Source organism: Dermacentor andersoni, chromosome 6 (genome assembly GCF_023375885.2).
Source record: "Dermacentor andersoni chromosome 6, qqDerAnde1_hic_scaffold, whole genome shotgun sequence".
In the NCBI taxonomy this organism is placed as follows: domain Eukaryota; kingdom Metazoa; phylum Arthropoda; class Arachnida; order Ixodida; family Ixodidae; genus Dermacentor; species Dermacentor andersoni.
In genome coordinates this window covers 137,733,913-137,746,831 of record NC_092819.1, presented here as the reverse complement: position 1 = coordinate 137,746,831, position 12,919 = coordinate 137,733,913, and the positions used below count along the sequence as shown (strand labels likewise).

At 45.6% G+C, this 12,919-nt stretch overlaps 1 protein-coding gene across 3 annotated transcripts in view; it reads right to left on the bottom strand.

Moving 5' to 3' along the window:
* Window positions 1–5,404: 5,404 nt before the first annotated feature.
* The window catches only part of LOC126523557 (protein MMS22-like), a 152,225-nt gene continuing 144,710 nt past the window's right edge, over window positions 5,405–12,919 (bottom strand). For all 3 annotated transcript variants that reach the window (XM_050172154.2, XM_055066917.2, XM_055066918.2), the window contains one exon: window positions 5,405–5,694. The gene's annotated coding sequence lies outside the window, so the exon portion shown is untranslated. The remainder of the gene's footprint in view (window positions 5,695–12,919) is intronic.

Here is a 12,919-nt window from a genome sequence, read left to right as displayed (position 1 = left end):
CTGGCGAGCGTTCTGAAAAAAGTTACGTTGCCCTGGAACGGGGCACCAGTCCGTACGGCAGGTGGCCACGTCGTCACACCACTTGGCTTATGCACGGCAAGAGTAGAAATTCGCGGTGTTGCTTTTCTCGCCACTTGTCTGGTTCTACGCGAGTGTTCCCGCAATTTAATTCTTGGGATGGACTTTCTCCGGGAATATGGCGCCATTATTGACCTCCGCGAGCGCTGCATCACTTTCTCGACGCAATGGGCAACACAGACCGACGCCGTTGGACACAGATCCGCACTTCACGTTTCGGACGACAGCATCACAATACCGCCGCGTGCGAGTGTTATGGTTCCGGTCAAGTCCGACGAGCTACAAGACGGTGAAGCCATTGTAGAAGACAACATTTCTATGTTGCTGACCCAAGGTATTTGTGTAGCGCGAAGCCTTGTGGAACTTCGTGATAGCCAGACAGCGGTCCTCATTACCAACTTTACCTTTGAGCATCGGCATATTTTTCGTGGCACTGCCGTCGCCTACGCTGAACCATCAACGGACATCGTCCAGTGCTTTGCTTCTGAAGTGGACACAGAGGACGGTTCGCTCAGAGGCATCAGTGTAGACTCCGAGTTTACAGACAACCAAAAGAGCGCACTGAAGGAACTCTTGAACGAATTCCGCGCGTGCTTCGCTCGGTCTACTAAGGTGGTCCAAACGCCAATCACAAAGCACCGAATAACGACATCCACCGACACACGCCCCATCAAACAACAGCCGTATCGTGTCTCGCCGAAAGAACGTGAGGCAATTCAAGCCCAAGTCAAGGACATGCTAGATGATGGTGTCATTCAGCCTTCGCACAGTCCGTGGTCGTCCCCGGTCGTTCTGGTCAAGAAAAAAGACGGAACGCTTCATTTCTGTGTTGATTATCGACACCTCAACGATGTCACCAAGAAGGACGTGTACCCACTACCACGTATCGGACTCTTTAGACAGGTTGCGGCAAGCTAAGTATTTTTCGTCTCTCGATCTAAAGAGCGGTTACTGACAAATTAAGGTAGATGAACGAGACTGTGAGAAAACTGCTTTCATCACTCCAGATGGCCTTTACGAATTCAGGGTACTTCCTTTCGGGCTCCGTTCTGCACCAGCAACTTTCCAGTGAATGATGGACACCGTTCTCGCTGGTCTGAAGTGGCAAACCTGTCTCGTCTACCTCGACGACGTGGTTGTTTTTTCAGCGACATTTGACGACCACCTGAAACGACTGCGGCAAGTTCTCAAAGCCATCCGATTGGCTAACCTCACCCTTAAGCCTCAGAAGTGTCACTTCGGCTACAAGGAGCTTATATTTCTAGGACACGTGGTCAGCGCGGAAGGCGTTAGCCCCGATCTTAACACCGACCGACAAGAAAGGTGTCCGACGCTTTCTGGGCCTTTGCGCATACTACCGGCGCTTCATCGAACATTTTTTGAAGATGGCGGAGCCGCTGACTCGACTCATGAGGGACGATGTATCGTTCGTCTGGGCCTCAGAGCAAGAGAGTGCTTTCACTGAGCTTCGACAGCGTCTGGTGTCAGCACCAGTTCTGGCACACTTTGACAAGGAGGCGGACCCGGAAGTTCATACAGACGCCAGTAACGTTGGTCTTGGTGCGGTGCTTGTACAACGGCAGGAAGGTATTGAAAGAGTGATTGCCTACGCCAGTCGCACACTATCGCATGCAGAGACCAACTACACCAGTACGGAGAAAGAGTGTCTTGCCGTAGTATGGGCGCTGGCCAAATTTCGACCTTACCTCTACGGCCGCCCATTTAAAGTAGACACCGATCATCACTCGTTATGCTGGCTTGCAAATCTGCAGGACCCTTCTGGACGACTGGCACGGTGGAGTCTACGTTTGCAGGAGTACGATGTGACAATAGTGTACAAGTCGGGCCGCATACACGAAGACGCTGACGCACTCTCGCATGCCCCTATCGACACTACCGACCAAGACATTGAGGACGACAGCGTTTTTCTTGGGGCTGTAAGCGTTACTGATTTGTCCACACAGCAGCGCGCAGACGACTCACTACGACCTATATTCGAACATCTGGAAGGACGAAACCCATCAATACCCCTGAACATCACTCGAGGATTGTCGTCTTGTATAAGAAGAACTCCGCTGCCACCAACAAGACATACCTTTTGGTCATTCCAGCAGACCTCCATGCTGAAGTTTTATTCGCCTGTAATGACGAGCCTCCGTCTGGCCATTTGGGTTTTACACGAACGCTTGATAGAGTGCGCAAATCATACTACTGGCCGAAACTTGCTGAGTGTGTTAAGTGGTACGTCCAAGCCTACCGTGAATGCCAGCACCGAAAGTCGTCAGCTGTGAAGCTTGCGGGATTTCTGAATCTGATTGACCCACTTGGCAAACCTTTCGACCAGGTCGGCATGGATCTTCTGGGCCCGTTTCCACTGTCATCTTCTGGCAACAGGTGGATAATCGTCGCCACAGACCATTTAATGCGGTATGCTGCGACAAAGGCGCTGCCTCGAAGCACAGCTTCCGGGGTTGCCCAGTTTTTCATACAGAGCATCGTCCTACGGCATGGCGCCCCATCACACGTCATCACAGACCGAGGCAAAGCCTTTACAGCACAGCTCATTGAAGAGGTTTTTAAACTCAGCTCAACCCATCGAAGTACAACTGCCTATCATCCGCAGACAAACGGCTTGACCGAATGACTGAACAAAACGATGACTGACATGCTCTATATATACGTAGACGTACAGCACAAGATGTGTGACGAGATACTCCCTTACGTAACGTTTGCCTATAACACTGCTACGCAAGAAACAAAATGCTTCACGCTGTTTTACCTCGTTTAGGGCCGTGAAGTGCAGACTATGTTAGAAGCAATGCTGCCATGCGACAACATCGATCACCTCGATCTCGCCCAAGATGCCGAACTCTTCGTGCAATGCGCGGAAGAAGCCCGTTAGCTTGCCCGAGTGCACATAAAGAAACAACAGAGCATCGATGTGCAACGTTACAATCTCCGCCATCGACAAGTCGAGTTCCAACCTGGCGATCAAGTTTTGCCCTGTACTGCCGTGCGCCGAAAAAGACTATCCGAGAAGCTTTTGAGTCACTACTTCGGACCTTACAAAGTGTTGCAGTGAATTAGTGACGTGAATTACGAAGTCCTTCCTGACGGAAGCCAGCCTCCCCAACGTCGACAACTGCAATCTGAGATTGTGCACATTGTGCGGTTGAAACCGTACCATAGCCCTAAAATTCGACGTTTTCAGTCGTTTAGGTTAGTTTTTGCTGTTGCTTGTCCCTCAGTGCCTTGTGACTATATCGCACACCACAGCTATTGTGACTATAGCCTATGTGTTCGTCCTAGGCCATTTTGGCGCTATCACGTCAAGCCTATGTATGTTTTCATTCCTTTATTATTACAATTTTTTTTAAAGAGGGCCTAGCGCCACATGGTGTGGCACAGCAAGGAGACTGAAGAAGAAGAGAACGAGGTTCGTCTCGGCATCGCGTGTCAACGGTTACGTTTTGTGAAGTACAAACGCCTGGATCCCCATTCAGCGTGTATACTTCAGCAGGGTATACTCGACAATATTTATGATCTCTGCATGCAAGTGGCAAAGTCAGATTCACTCGAAATCGAAATCAATAGCAGCACAAGCACATTAGAAGCACCAGCAGCGGCTTCCTCATCCGTATCTTTTCACTTCCACATTAAAAAGAATTTTCAACCTTCACAAAAAGGAAGGTTGAAAAGTATCGGGAACACATTCATAGTAAAATATTTAGCGCGCACAATTGACAGGGACACAGTGAAGGGGGACACACGAGCGCTTAATCTGTTCTGCGCTTCTGCTTACTCAGTTCTGCTGCAGATGGGGAACACGTCAAGCAAAAGCATCTAATTGCAGGTGCCACAGAAGTGCCTCTGGCTGACATCTAATGTAAACGCAGCTTTTTATTTATATGCATGCTGAGCCAATAATATGCGCAGTGGTAGCACACGCCCTATTTGTTTCAAGAGAAAGGCCTCGCACTACTGCATCTTTTGTGCTTACTGTCATTATTCTTGGCCCATGTGCAGAGTGCTTGCCACCAGCACACCATTAAAAAATTGGAGGACGCTTAAGCTTCACCTTCAAGAGTGGAACACGATAGCGTTATCGCACCGCCCGCTCAAACGGTCTACGCGAACCAAACGTCGCGATCGACACGGACAGCCGGGCCGCGACGCGCCACGAAGGCGGGCACAATCATGGGGCGAATGGCGCGCCACGTGTCGGGGCAGCGCCGTCCATTGCGAGGAGGGGGTCTTCTGTGTTTGCCGTAAGATGGCTCTGCGTGTGCGCGAAGCGCAGAAATGTAGCGGAAACGTACTTCGCTACTTGTGTAACTGCGACTTCTGTAATTTACATGCTCATAATTACCGATATACACTGCAGTATAACTTTCTACGGCACATTTCTAAAGCAACACCGCATTTACTAGAGGCGCTTTCGTCCCTCTTTGAACTATCGAACTCGTGGCTGAGTGGTAGCGTCTCCGTCTCACACTCCGGAGACCCTGGTTCGATTTCCACCCAGCCCATCTTGCAAGTTGTTTTTTATTATTTATGAAGTGCCTTCCCAGATTTATCGCTCATGGCCAATGCACCGCCGCCGCTGACACCGGCTTTTCTGCAACACGAGCTCCTTAACGCTATCGCGTTAAAATCTTAGATTGGCCGCGAGCTGTTCAAGATGTGCCCATGGGCTGCATGCAGCCTGCGGGCTGCATGTTGTGCAGACCTGATCGGGCAAAATCTATCCAACAATCTTCTCTGCAGTAGCCGATGGTCCATTATAGCCAGGTATGTTAAGAGCGGAATTTGTTGTGGAAATAACACAGGCAGACCAAACTAAGTGAGCAGAATGGTCTCTCATATCTGAAAGTATGTTGCATACGGGATTCGTTGTGACTGGCCCCCATGGACAGGTTACCCACGTCCCTCGAACAGTATGCAGAGGGTGTGCAAATGCTATGCATTTATAAAATACATGAAAGACCTTACGAATTGCGGCAGTTTCTATTTAGTATTTATTAATAATATAATATATGGGGTTTTACGTGCCAAAACCACTTTCTGATTATGAGGCACGCCATAGTGGAGGACTCCGGAAATTTCGGCCACCTGGGGTTCTTTAACGTGCACCTAAATCTAAGTACACGGGTGTTTTCGCATTTCGCCCCCATCGAAATGCGGCCGCCGTGGCCGGGATTCGATCCCGCGACCTCGTGCTCAGCAGCCCAACACCATAGCCACTGAGCAACCGCGGCGGGTATTTAGTATTTATTTGTCTTGCAGAATGTGGGGTGACGGAATAAGCTTGACACAGCCACGTGAGAAAGGTGAAAGTCTGAGTAACGGTTTACTTATGAACATTTACAGACTTGATGCCATGTACCATGCTGTACACGTGCTGTGCGGCAAGCTTAAATCTGTACAGCACACTTTTTACATTGTATCACATAGTTCTTCAGGTACCAGCGCTCAGAGCATTCAGAAAGATCATACTTAGTACCACGGTACCAACATCAAAGGAAGGCAAGGCGACAGTTGGAGCAGTTATTAAACTCGAGCTCTCGGAAGAACGATGTCTTGCAGGTAGATGAGATAACTGTCTACACAGTAGCACTGCAAAATGGAACAGAAAAGCAATTTCAAGTTTTGAAATTATCCTGCAGCTCACACGAGCAGCTCAGAACAGCATGCAAACATGTGTACACATACTACATGTACGCACTGTGCCAAGATTTGCAGAAAGGGAACTATTATGCCTACCAATTTCTTTTTACTTTATCTGCTTTACAACGTGAGCAAAAAACCTGCATAAGGCACACTACTGAAAGACGTTTTGCATTCTGTATTAGCCCTGTCGCGAACATACAACAATAAGCACATTGAGCTGAGGATGTTAAAATCGCAACTGAAGCCATTGGGTGAGTAGCAACTGAAATTCCTTGCATAAAGATGAAACTTTCCTTACTACTACCATTATGCTTGCATAATGAATGCGTTTGCATAATAAATGCACCCCCAACTTTGCTCTCTAAATTTGGATTTTTATTTTCCCCCGCATAATAATAAATCGCACCCTCCACTTTGCTACTGTGCAGTCCCATCATCGAATGGCCGTGCTGTACTTTTTTTTTTTTTGGTGACTAGAATTTTACTCTCGCATCAGTACTACAAACAGTAAGTAGTACAAACAGGTGAAGTGTAATTGCGCAATTGGAGGTCCCGAAGTAAAAACTGTCGGGGGACCTCCTAAACAAGAAACAAATGGGGGTTAGTACAATTGTGGCAACAGTAGCAGGCTACATCATACAAAGATCGTGTTTGTCAAAAAAAAAAAAAAAAACTGGATAAAAAGAAGAAAAATAGAGCTTTGAATACAAAAGTGTGGTAGTACTGTGTGGAACACGCAACGCGGAAACGTCTTCACCGGGAAGAAAACAATATGTTTTAATACGGAATTAGGTGCTGGTAGCATGGGGAACAAGCAACGCTGTAAAGTATTGGCAGGGACAGAAAAAAATAAGAAATATATAAAAAAATTAGGAACAGTACAATACAAATATATTTACTGATGTTTACTTCGCACAAAATATACTAGGAGTAAATAGGAGCACGTGTTTAAAGCAAGCATGCTTAATCTCGATGCCTGTTGTGCTAAATAAATAAAAAAAAATTCAGGAGTTTTGCATGTCAAAACTACAATCTGGTTAGGACACCGTAGTGGGGGACTCCAGAAATTTGTACCACTTCGGATTCTTTAATGTGCACCTAAACCTAAGTACAGGGGCGTTTTCACATTTCACCTGCATCAAAATGCTGTGGCCGGAACTTCATACCGTAACGTTGTGCTTAGCAGCCCAACACCATAGCCACTAAGCAACCACAACGGGTCCTGTCGCTGTGCTGTAAATATTTACACATAGCAAACGAAATTCTACAGCTAACTTCTGCAGGCTACACGTACACTCGAGGGGTAAACATGCCAGGGCATGTTCACCACTGGAGCAGGGCCGGTGGGTTTGATGACCGAAGCTGATAGCAAAGCCGTTACGAAAGAACACTGGCGGCAAGCCTGGGGTAAGAATAGGCTGCACGTTATCACGGTTGCATGGGACCTGACGGAAAGAGCGAGCATGAGAACACTCGGCCTGTTATAACTGCCCGTTTGCCGCCAGTGCTGGCGCAAAGACACTTCGCATACTTGAGATAAAAGAACCACAACTACTCTCTACAACAGCAAATTTACTGCGTTTATGGACTTTACTCTGACGTAAGCGGAGAGAGAGCGTTCAATGCTCAGTTGGGTGCAGCATACAGGAGAGTCCAAGTGAAGAAAGGGCGGCCGGCACCTATCCAGCATAGTGGACATAGTCGGGTGTAGTGTCTAATTTTTGCTCGCTTTTCTGCCCGTTTTTGGCGTCTCTGTGTGTGACGAGGCCTAAGTCAAGTTAGACGCCTGCTGTGGGACAGAGAGTTTATCTGCTCACAAAAGGGAAACACTGGTCGGACACGGACAAACTTTGACCAGCACACGAGCAGGATGGTCGAGGAAAGAGGCAGCGCACACAGCGTGCTTGTTGGAACAACAGGTGCCAAAAAGCGGCGTGATGCTTCCGATAACGGCAGACGGCCGGAAGCGACTGCGAGGACCAGCTGTTGTGGAACCACAATGTGGATGAAGCGGCCAGCGACCTGGACGACAGGTCTGGTAGTTCCACCGCGGAGTGAAGTGAAGTAAAAACATTGTTACGGTTTGCAAACAGTATGTGTATTTTTACTGCAAAGATAAGTTATCTAATGTATTTTGCAAATCATTACCGTTTTACTTTACAAATTTTGCAGTTTCAAAACGTTTCAATAAAATTTTCCTGCATTACAGACGCAACCCCCAATTTTGCTTGGAAAGGTGCATTCATTACGTGAGTATATAATGCAGTACTATACCACAATAAATAAATCAATTTAATCACTCTAATCACCAAACAGGGCCCTTAAGAGGAAGCTTTAGCTAGGGCCCAGCACCTACGCGGCCTATTCAAATACATTTTTCTGAGATAACCCCTGGACCGATGTTAATAAAATTTGTTGCATTTGAGAGAGAAGGTTAAATTCTAGTGACTGTTGAAAGCGGAATTTCGATTTAGGGTCGAATTTTGTTAAAGGGATATTCAGAAATCTGAAAGTTCGAAAAAGAAAATAGACGCACAAATTTTACAAAATTTAAAGCTCTGCATCAAGAACAAATGTCGCGGTTCTGTAAACGGCATCCATTAGATCATTCAAAGCGGACAAATTCGATGTGTCAATTTCTATCTTGTGTGAATTTGTTACATTGTGTGCAAGGGTTCTGCAAAAGCTGTATTTCCAAATTACTAAATTTATTTATATTCATGTGTAACATAAATTTTGTCCAATTTATATGTACTATTAGATGCAATTCAAAGAATTGTGATATTTTTCATTGCCGAGTTAGAGTTGTAAACTTCATAGTTTTGTTTTCTGAAAATTTGCGATGTTTGCCAATTCCTAATAAAAAATTGACAACCTAAACGAAAAATTCGAAATCAACAGTCACTAGGATTTAAGTTTTTCTTTTAAATGCAACAAAAATTGTCGAATTTGGTGCAGTGATTGCCGAGAAAAACTAATTCTCCTTTTACATGTATTTAGATAGCAGCACCCAAGCTAAAGCTTCCTCTTAATGTCTACCCTCTTGCAAAAACGTTGGCGGCAACTTCACACTCCAGCAACACGAAATGCATTTGCTTTGATGATACATAAAGTATGTATCTACAGTGAACAAGCTGGATTGCTCCTGGTCGCCCGAGTCTCGGCTGGAGTCTGGCTATTATGCTTCATTACGGGGGCCTCAATCTTGGGTACATACCCGTGGTGAACAGTGTTTTGGCAACCACGATGGCACTCGCATTGAATTTTACTTGAACTCCCAGTGGTTCACTTCTGGTTCTTAAGATCTCGAAAAGACACACAAAGCTACTACACGTCAAATGCATCCTGTTTGGAATTTTTCCCCAACACAAAGCCTGCCACACACGTCTCTGCCTACTACTTAATTTGTACTGGCATGTACAATGATATTTCAGTAAGTTGCTTCAGAGCGCAAAAGAATGCACTCGCATATACGCACAATACTCGCACGCAAAAACACACCAAGAAAGGATGTGCCCTACCACTTTTTCACACAAGCGCTTAAGTGAAAAAGTGTATGCGTCTATGGGAGAGGGGTGTACTTTCTTGGGGTGTTTGTGTCTGTGAGAACATGCGTCGTGTATGTGGGTTATTTTGGGCTCTGAAGCAACTTATTAAGATTAGGGGTGTGTGAATATTCGAGAATTTTGAACGTTATCGAATATCATATCTTTAACATTTGTATTTGATTCGAAAACTATGAATATTCGATTGCATACGAATATTCGAAACAAATCCAATACATTTCTCGCTGTGCGGGAGCAAACACGGTTCTTGGCGTTTATTTCTATCTATCTAAGAAAGTGCGTCTGATACTGTGCTGAATTTTGCAATAACTTCATGCTGCTGGGGAAATTTCGCCTGTAAAACACGCTTAGCCACTGGACGACTGAGCTGTGCAGTAAAGCCAGCCTCTCAGTAGCAAGGGGCGCGGTTTTGCAAACAGCGAGGGTGGACTCTTCTGCAGGTTCAACCTATAAAGCTGATCTTATCACTTGACAGCAAATGCTGTGAGTACGACTGGTACAGGGTCAAATGCGTCTGAGTTTATGGGATATTTATGCGGTATAATAAGTCACAGGTAGGCAAGAACAGACAACTAGCAAGAATTATTTAATTTTCCGAAGCTAACATGAGCCACATACACAATTGTTTGGTATAATGGCTTACTAGTTTAATTTGTTTACCAATGACAATGTAATTGCAATGTTCCAACATATTAAAATACACCAACTCGCTAATAAATGCACGTGCTTATCATTATTCAATATTCTGTGCTGTAGCATTGAATATTTTCAAATACGTATTGAATATGAATACTTAAAGGGCCCCTCGCCAGGCCCCACAGCAAATTTTGGTTATACACTGAGTTCTTATGTGTCCTCTAGGGAGCGTTCTGCCGCAAAACTTTTTCAAAACGGCTCATTAATAGCCGAGATAGAAATATTTCAGTGCCGCGAAGCCATGATTTCAGGAGCCGAGCTTCACTACATAGCGAGATACTCTCTTCGCTCGCCCCTTCTAGCGTTCGCAAGCGAAATTCCTTCCCTGCGTTCTCCCATACCGGACTTCGAGGATCGCGTGACGCATACCATCACCGGCCCCGCCTTCATTTTTTTTTCTCCTCGCTTTTTTTTATTTTTATTTATTTATTTGTTTATTTTTGCTGCACATGAGCTGTTCAAGTGCCTGGTTTCGCGCAGCGCACGATTTTGCACGCTGTGCACAAGGACACATGACTAGCGGATTGCAGAGCATGATCATGCGCTGGAACACGGTAGAAAATGCCATAGTTCAGATACCTGCACACATGACTGCACGACTGTGCGAACAAGCACATGAAGCAGAAGTGCATCTCTCTTGTTTCGGTGCGAAGTAAAACAAAAAACACGCAGACATTCCGTTTGTGTGTTTTATTATTTCTCTAAACTTCAATTCGTCAATTCAAGCAACAGATAACACACAAATAACAGGTGGTGCCTTGAATAATTCTTGAAGTCACGTGTCACCACTGGTGACGTCAAACTGCAGACCCGAGTACGTAGGTGCAGGGATGCGAGTACGTCACTGTCCAGCTTGGAGCGCAGCGGCCGCAAGGAGAAGGGAAAACGGCATTCGGATTGAAATTTCAGACCTTTCCGTGGCGCATAGCAATGTAATTCTTTGCAAACACGATCGTTGGCACGTATTGTATGCTCTGCACTTGTCAGCTCAAAATGGCAAAACCTGGTTAGGGGCCCTTAAGTACTCGTATGCAACATGTATTAAAAATTTTGATATTCGCACACCTCTAACTGACATGAATTACCAGCTAGCCCAGCTACCAGTTCTTCTAGGTTACAATAATATTTGTTTGCTATTTTCCTAACATCAACATTGCCTCTGGGATCAATGTTATCCGACATGCCGGACACACTTCATAGAGAGTAGCTGAGCTAGCTCAAAGCCAGACCAGCTAGCTTTGAAATTGAAACGCTCATCAACAGATATTTATGCTTCCATAATCTCTTGGAACTTTGTATGTCTGTGTCTAAGCAAAACTGACGCTGGTTGCACAAAAGAACAGTTGACATGCAAAATGTACCAGCAGTGTGTTGCCAAATGCGAGCCCTTGAGACCAACGCGTTGCCACGATAGTGCGTGCAAACTGTTTTTTCATCTAGCCACAGTTTTGTTTACACACCGAGACAGTACATCCCAAGAGATTATGGAAGTATACATTGCAAAGCAGAATGGCAATAGATGCACAAGTCAAGCTTCCTTGACACTATTACATGGACAGTGAAATGGCGCTTCTGGAACACATATGATAGGTATGCAGGATGAGAGGCACGGACTCGACGTGGCACGTATGTCAAGTAGCACGCTGTGCATATTGACGTGCATATATTGTTTATCATTTTTTGGTCACTACTTTTGATTGACTAACCACTGTTCCAATGTTATCGCTTACGTGTATCGGAACTTTCCTGATTATTGTCTCCAATTCTATAACAAAAGAATCTTGTTGAGTTAGAAAGCATGCACAACACAAACAGTGGTGTACATACTGCAACATATGTGAGCACCAGAAATTACGATGGAATGCATGAAGAGTGATGTATAAATATTAAATAGCCGACACACTTGACCCTTATATCATTTTAACAACCGATGATTGTTGCTATTTGGGTCTCTCTCTCTTTTTTTCTTCTTTTTTTAAAGCTAAAGTTCACCTAACAAAGAAAAAGAGTCATATTATGACTCATAGTTTTGGCCATGACTTGTTCTTCACAGTCGCTACGTGACAGTATAAAATGAGTGTTTCCTGAATAAACACACAGTTGTTAGTGTTTGTGTTATCTTTTTCATTTTTCAAGACTCAACTGTAGTTGGCGTCTACGTAAGGCGAAGCGTCCCACTTATCGTTGTAGCACGAGGCGCCAACATGCACCGAGCTGGTGGGGCCTGAGCTGCCCGAGAGGCGCGCTGTCATTCTTACGGCTTCAGCAAACACACGTTTGTGCTACTTGAATTCGGTGGCTTGTATCAGAAGCTTTTTCTTGCGGGACATTCCAGTGGAAGTTCCGAGGCGCCCACTAAGCACAAATCATGGCACGAGACATTGATGCATGTTGAGCTGGTGCGGATCAAGCGGCCCTAGACACACATTGTCGTTTGCCTATTGTGCAGTGTTTTAAGACAATGTCAAGGAACCAAAACAAAATAGCGCTGGTTAGCGATGCCAGAATACAATGCCGCCAGAGCGATACATGACGCTCTCCCTGCGCCGCCCACAGCAGGCAAAAGCGGCATGTTTCAGCTATCGCTTATTAAAAGAATGCAATACGCTCCCAACGGTACTACACCCCCTGTACTGTGAAATAGATAGATGAATGTGCTTATTGCAATATGGTTGGTGGCGATAACTGTGAATGCAGCGTGCAATGTCCTGGGAGGAAATTTGCTGCTACCGGTATAAGAAACGAAGTGTGCGGTGGCGTTTTCATGCGAGAAGGGCGAGCAAGTATTGCAGGGAAACTGCTGCGGCAGGTGGCTTGGATTCTCATCGCGTGCACCTCATGCCTTTTCTTGTTTACGTGGGATCTAGCAGCCGGAAAACATATAATGTGATTGCAGGTTGTCGAATGTT